The sequence below is a fragment of the Apteryx rowi genome, unplaced genomic scaffold (genome assembly GCF_003343035.1).
Source record: "Apteryx rowi isolate R43461 unplaced genomic scaffold, aptRow1 scaffold_27, whole genome shotgun sequence".
Taxonomy (NCBI): Eukaryota; Metazoa; Chordata; class Aves; order Apterygiformes; family Apterygidae; genus Apteryx; species Apteryx rowi.
The window spans coordinates 2,930,458-2,936,865 of record NW_020449085.1 but is presented as its reverse complement, the minus strand read 5'-3'; the positions used below and the strand labels follow the sequence as shown (position 1 = coordinate 2,936,865).

The window sequence follows — 6,408 nt, the reverse complement described above, 5'->3', positions numbered from 1 at the left end:
CGGGGCGTCGCGCGGGGAATTCCCGGGGCGGGCTCAGGCGGGGGCGCGCGGCGGCTCCCGTCCGCGGGGTCGCGCGGCCGCCCGCGAGCACATCCTGGAACAGGACGCGACGCTCCCGATAAGCCGGCAGATAAGGGCAGGAAGGGGGTGGGCAGAGAGCCCTGGGCTCGGAGCAAGCTCCACAGGAACCGTCCCGGCGGGAGGCTGGCGTTTACCGCTCCGCTTCTTCCTTTCACTAGGAAGCGGCGCACAGCACCCACTTCCTCACCAGAATAATAGGGTGATTGTTAGGCTGAGGCCAGGCGCTGGCGTGACACGGTCGGGCCCCGTCTGCATCGCGTTATCGGCTCCGGGCTGCCGCAGGCTTTCGGTGCGCGGTGAGCTTCTGGGGCGAGGGAGCAGCAGGCCGGGCAGGGCCCTGGGTTTCGGGAGGCTCCTTGGAGAGCTCGCTGAGCCTGGGAGAGCCGGCTGGCCAGCGGGGGCCTCCATCCCCGTCGCGCTGCGGGGACAYGTCCGCCCTCCAGCGCGGCGGTCTGCTGACCTGTCCCCGGGCGAGACAGCAGCAGCGAGAAGGTCGCTGGCGAGCCACTTGCAGCCTCCTTTAATAAAAAGGCCATCACCATGCTGGCTGTTGACGGCCCCAAGGTCGTGGGAAACGATGCTCGGCTGCCAAAATCCACTGAAACACCTTCCTCACGCCCTCTCGCCGGAGGAGACGGAGCCAAAGATGCCAGCTCGATAYGCGACGACGCACTGCAGCTCAACCGGAGGCTCCGCAGAACCAGTAGGCGCTCTCGTTAAGCTTCGCACCAGCCCAGCTACCAGGCCTAGTATAGATGGGGAAACTGAGTCATCGAGCCAGACGTGGCAACGCGCCCCAGGGCCCAGCTGAGTTGTTCCAGGGCAGGGACGACGCCTGATCCCGGGAGTCGCAGCAGGCTCCCCGCCCCGGCACTTRGCCTCGGTGCCCTCGCAGCCCCGCGGGTCCGGACGCCGAGCCGAAGGGGGCTCGCAGCTCCCAGCGTAAGCAGTCAGCACCCACGAATTGCAGCGTTCGGCCCCCCGGGTTGCACGCTCCGCCGCCGCTGCCCCTGCTCTGTTTCAATCTGAGAGCAGAGCGTACAAAAATGGCTTATTTCTCTTTTCGGGCAGCCGTTCTCCCCACCTACGACAGGCCTCGCTCGGCCCCGCTGCCCCCGAGGGCTTCCCGGCGGGCGTCTCAGGAGGGTGGCGTCTGAATCCGTCTCCACGAGAGCGGCTGCGCGGCAGGGAGCTCCACGCGGGGGATCCGTCTCCACTGCAGCGCTTTTTCCCCTCTTCCTGCGTGGTGATGAGACTCGGGATGGAAAAGCTGAAAGTCAGCATAGAAAGCGGAGATCTTGTGATTTCACACGTTTCCATGCTTCTTTTTCCCCTTTCCCTGAAACGCACAGACCTACAAAACCTGCAGCTTCGGGGACGTTGTGTAACCGTCCCTGCCGTCACCGCAGCGACGTCAGGGGACCGACTTACGCTGCCGTCCACATCTGTAGTGTGAACGCAATCACCCCGTTTCCAAATCAACCGCAGCCAGGTCCCAGCTTGGCCACGATTTCCCAGCACAGCAAGGTCCCGGCTGTGCCACTGATCTATTTTGCAAACACGAATCAGCGGGACAGCTCTGTTCCTCAACTCCCACAGTTTCTTGCCTGAATGACCCAAATTACTCCAGCCGCATCTGCAGAGAACGGCGGGTGAGCTCAGGGAAAAGCGCAATTACAGAGGCTGCTGCAGGGAGCAGGGCTCCCTCTCCTTCCGGGCACSCTTTCTCTTTAGCAGGGAAGGAAGGAAAAAGCATTGTAACCCCATTCAGCAGCTTTAAACAATCACGTCGCACGGAGCCAATTAAAAAAAAAAAAAAAAAGACTGGCGTGGAGTGCATTGCCCTGAATAAATGCCCACGTTGACGCCGCTGCAAAGCAAACAGAGACCTCTCGCCCCCCACTTCCCAGCGGGGGGAGTGCGTACATGCGTGTGGTTTTCGGTGTGTATGTTTTCAGTCGAATTATCAGAACTTTTCCATTCGATTGCACAGCGACGTAAAGACTGTTGTTGTCAGCACTGGAAAGTTGGCAGTTGTTAACAGCCCCTGCACTATCAGTTTTTAACCTCGCCATTGTAAAAGGCGCCGGGATAAGCAGACCTGAAAGCCGTAGCCCTGACATTGCAGTCCAGGAGGCACTGGACTTTTTTCCTGCGGAGGGCCCGGTGCGGCGCTGCTGCTCCGCAGGCTACACGGGGGCCGGGGCCAGTGCGGTGGTGAGGGGAATCGTTTCCACGCGGGAACAACCACAGGCCGTTTCAATCTGTTTGCAGGTCGGTGGCAAAGCAGGCACCAGCTCTGACCTCCAGCCTTTCTCAGGGCTCCCAGAGCAAAGCAAGTCACCTCAGAGCAGGGACTCTGAGCAGAGCCAGGCGCCCTCCTGCCGCCCCGCACACGTGGATTCTCTGATGTCTGATACGGGCTGAGCTAATTAGCCTTGCCCTCGGTGACGCACTAATGGGCTCTCTCTTCCATCCAGCTGCCTCCTYCTGTGAAATACAGTGGCACTTTACACCTTGCCTCTCTGCCAAACCTGGCTGGAACTGCCCAACACGTCTAGAGATTACTGGCAGGGTCAGACAGACAGGCAACAGAAGATGCACAGCCAGCATTAAGATCAGCTGGGGTGCACAGGTAAGGAACTAAACCCGTGCACATTGCCATCTGAGACTGAGGAAAACATCTCTGCTTTTGCTTTCACCCTTCAGCTCTCCCCCCGGGACTATTTGCTTACGGGCTGCCGCCGCAGTGCCCTCCTTCCCCGGAGCCGCCGGGGGGAGAGGCGCCCGGGCGGGGGTCTGGGCCTGGACAGGGGCCCCGATCCTGCCCGAAACACAAGCGCTCGGCTGGTCCGCGCAGGAAGCGGGGGCTAGGGGAATGCCTGAGCGAACACTAACACGTGCAGCGTCCTCCGCCAGCAAGACTGAAACCCCACTGCAAATACTGGTCTGGGGAAAGCAGTGGGTGGATTCAACACAATTGATTTATTCCTTTTTTTTTTTTTTTTTTAAACTTCCTTGCAGGGGTTTTTCCCAGAAGCAAACGTTTTGGCAGGGGAAAGCAAGGGAGGTCAGAGCCGCAAAGGGAGAAAAGTAAAACCAAATAAAACAGAAGAACACGTGCGATTCCGCTGCGTGCAGACTAAATCTCGCTGATAAAGCTGGCTGTGGCCTGCCAACGCTTATCTGGTGCATTTCGGATGTGTAAAGGGCACTGGAGAGCAACCCCCCCCCCCGGACTCCTTCCCTCTCGGGAGGGCAAGGAGGTACACACGAGTGCGCCAAGCCCTGCCGCCAAGGCTGCTGCCAGGGAGCTTTAACACATTTATTTGTGCTCTGACAACTCCGAACAAGCCCGACTGCGTGTGTTATCGCTGCAGCCCGCAGCCCCCCGGCTTCCCCTCCGCGTGACTAGCGCCCGACAAGCCGCTGGCCATAGCGCGGCCAGACTAAGCGGGAGCCTCTCACCGCGGCCGCCCGCCGCCTCCCCGCCATGTGACGCGAAGAAATAGCTCCCAGCCAATGCGGAGAAAACAGGTATCGGTAAATAAAGCCTGAAACGGCCCCGGCCCTCGAGCATCGGCTCGGGCCCCGCTGCTGCCGGTCCCCGCATCCCGCGCCGCGGCCCCGGGGCAGCGGCAGCGCGGCCCCGCCGCCCGCCCGGTCCCGCCGAGCCGAGGCGAGCCGAGGCGGCCGGGGAGGCTCCCCCGCGCTGCCCCAGAGCCGCCGGGCTTCTCCCGCCGATAAGAGCCGCCTTCCTGCCCGGCCGCAACGCCGGTTTCGCAATGCCGGGGACCTTGGGCGGCTGCCGAGGAGGTCACCTTCGCCACGGCTCCGCCGCGCTCGCAGGCAGCCGCCGGCGAGGGACCCCGCTGCGCCCGGGGCGCTGGGAGGATCGGCGGGAGGCGGCCCCGGCCCCGGCTCGCCGCTGCGCTTCGCGGCTCGCGGAAACGAACTTTGCAGCTCCCGAGCACACAAAAGCCCAGACCGAGTTTTCACTTGAACCGAGCGAGCTGCTTTCTGAGTTGCTTTTTAAGACCTCGTATCCTTACCCAAACACGCGCGCACCTGCGCGCACCCGCACGGCGAGCCGCCGTTTTTATTGCGAGTGGGGGGCTGCTCCTGAAAGAGCTCTAGCAACATTCCCTTCTGCGGAAGGCGCCTGAAGCGCGCAGCAGGCGCGAGGAAGTTGGAGCGGCTGCCTCCAAAGCGACAGCGCTGCCCGAACATTTAGGGCAATAAAACCTCTCTCACAAAGACATGCATTTGCGGGTACCGGCTTCAGATCCGACTCCAACCCATCGGTTTAACATGCCAGGCTTAACGAGGTCAGGCACAGGCATCCTAGTGCTGGCAAAGCCCCCGCAGACCCGGGAAACGGGTGAGTGAGGCACTGCCTCCATCCTCGCCGCGGAGCCGACCCAGATTGCGGCGGAGGCTGGACGGCAGCGAGCGCAACCGTCCAGCTTTCTCTTCCATCCGCACATTCACGGCAATGGCATTTCCTAAATTCTGCCCACCGAGCGCATTTGTGTAGCAAGCGCTATAGTTACCATCAAAATAAACCCCCGGGGCACGCTCGGAGCCGTCCGCGCAGCGGCTGCCAGTTTCGAGGGGGGTTGAACGCATGGCTGGGAAAGCGCGCTTGGCCCTGTACACACATTGTGCACAAACCACATGATCTAAACTGTCCATAAATGGGTAAAAGGCTGCAACTGAAGTCTGAAGCCCATTATTCTCCTAATCGCCCAACAAGAAACAGATGATCTGCAGGAAGACGTGAAATTCTGGTACAGTCAAAGGAGGAAGAGGGGAGGGGGGGAAAAATCCCTCTGCTCCATAAGCCGCGTGCCGCTTTGGTCCGTCCCCGGTGCGCACCGCGGATGAGGGTACCGCCGGCTGCAAGGCGGCCCCGTCCCGGCTCCGCTTGCTTCACGGCCGCGGAGGGGAGGCGAAGCGCCGGGGCACGTCCCGAGCCGCCCCGGGCCACTCCGGCGCGGCAGCCCCGCGCTCCCGGCCACCTGCGCCGCGCCGCCCGCCTCGGAGCCCCTTTGGCGCTGCCGCCGAGCAGGCGGAACAGCCCGGTAAAAGCCCTGTCCGCCGCGGCGGGCAGCGGGCGCACCGGGCTCCCGCCGCCCCGGGGTCACCGGCGGCGCGGCGCGGCGGGGCGAGCCCGCCACACGTGCGCTGAGCTCGTCGGGGCTCGGCCCGCCCCCTGCCGCCGCGCCCGGCGCTGCCCCCAGCGCGGCGTGCGCGCTCGCGGCCGGGAGCCCCCGGTGCCGAGGGGGCCCCCGGTTAGGGGGAGCCCCCGCTGAGGAGGAGCCCCCGTTGCGGGGAGCCTGTGCTGTGGGGCACCCCTATGAAGGGGAGCCCCCCACTGCAGGGAGCCCCTGTTATGGGGAGCCCATGAACCCATTTGGCGGGCTCCCCGTTACGGGGACACCTTCGCAGGACACTGCCCTGGCCCCTGCCCGCAGCCTCCTGCCGTGGGAGGCTGGATGCAGGCGTGGAGGCAGCCACCGAGCCTGGCTGCAGGCAGACACGAGTCCACCCTGCCACACACGTGCACCTTCCCTATGTCCCAGATACGGGCACAGATGAGAGCTGAGATCTGCTGAAGACATGGGGCAGGTTGGATTTTAACCGGGTTATCTTCTGCTTTGAAGTGATCTTACAGCAGCTCCTAAGTCCTTTTTTCTTGCTGGGCAAGAAATGCCCAGTAGGGAAGGGACCGGCCTCTCACACATCCCTGGGGCAGTTTCCGAGGCTTTCAAACTTTCCTATTAAAATCGCAAACCCACCTTTGCTCAAAGAATGAAAATGAAACCAAAGGAGGACACCTTCAGAGCGAGACCTGGTGCGTGGCTGGTGGAAGCGGTCGCTTCCTGGGAATTGCCTCTGCTCCTGACACGGCATCACTAGCAGCTTTGCAGGCTAAGTCAGCAGAAACGTCCCTCTGAGTGCCCGGGAATGCAGGTGGAGCGTGTTGATTCTGGAAGGAGAGCAGTTAAAGCAAACACATGCTCCCTTGTCCCTCGCCCCCCCACTCTGTCAACGCCAGTCTGGTTCCCAGACACCGGTTTCACCCGGCAGCTGGCACTAAGACAAGGTAGTTACGATAAACACAAGAACATAGGTGTGCACGCACAGTTCCAGCACTTCCCGTGAAGCGGGCTGTAAACTGAAGGCCAGCCCTGTCAGGAAAGCCAGGAGTCATTTCTCCTGGTCCAGTATCACRGGAAAACTCTGGTTTTACTCTCTGAGCTGCCAGGTGACGTTTTCTGCTTGCTGCTGCCTCCTCCAGCCACAGGAACAGCCAATTCCCAC

The 6,408-nt window shown here is 62.2% G+C and overlaps 1 protein-coding gene across 1 annotated transcript in view; it reads right to left on the bottom strand.

Moving 5' to 3' along the window:
* The window catches only part of CUNH15orf39 (chromosome unknown C15orf39 homolog), a 12,450-nt gene extending 11,121 nt beyond the window's left edge, over nt 1-1,329 (bottom strand). The window contains exon 1 of the mRNA XM_026068371.1: nt 1,166-1,329. The gene's annotated coding sequence lies outside the window, so the exon portion shown is untranslated. The remainder of the gene's footprint in view (nt 1-1,165) is intronic.
* Between the last annotated feature and the right edge of the window lie 5,079 nt (nt 1,330-6,408).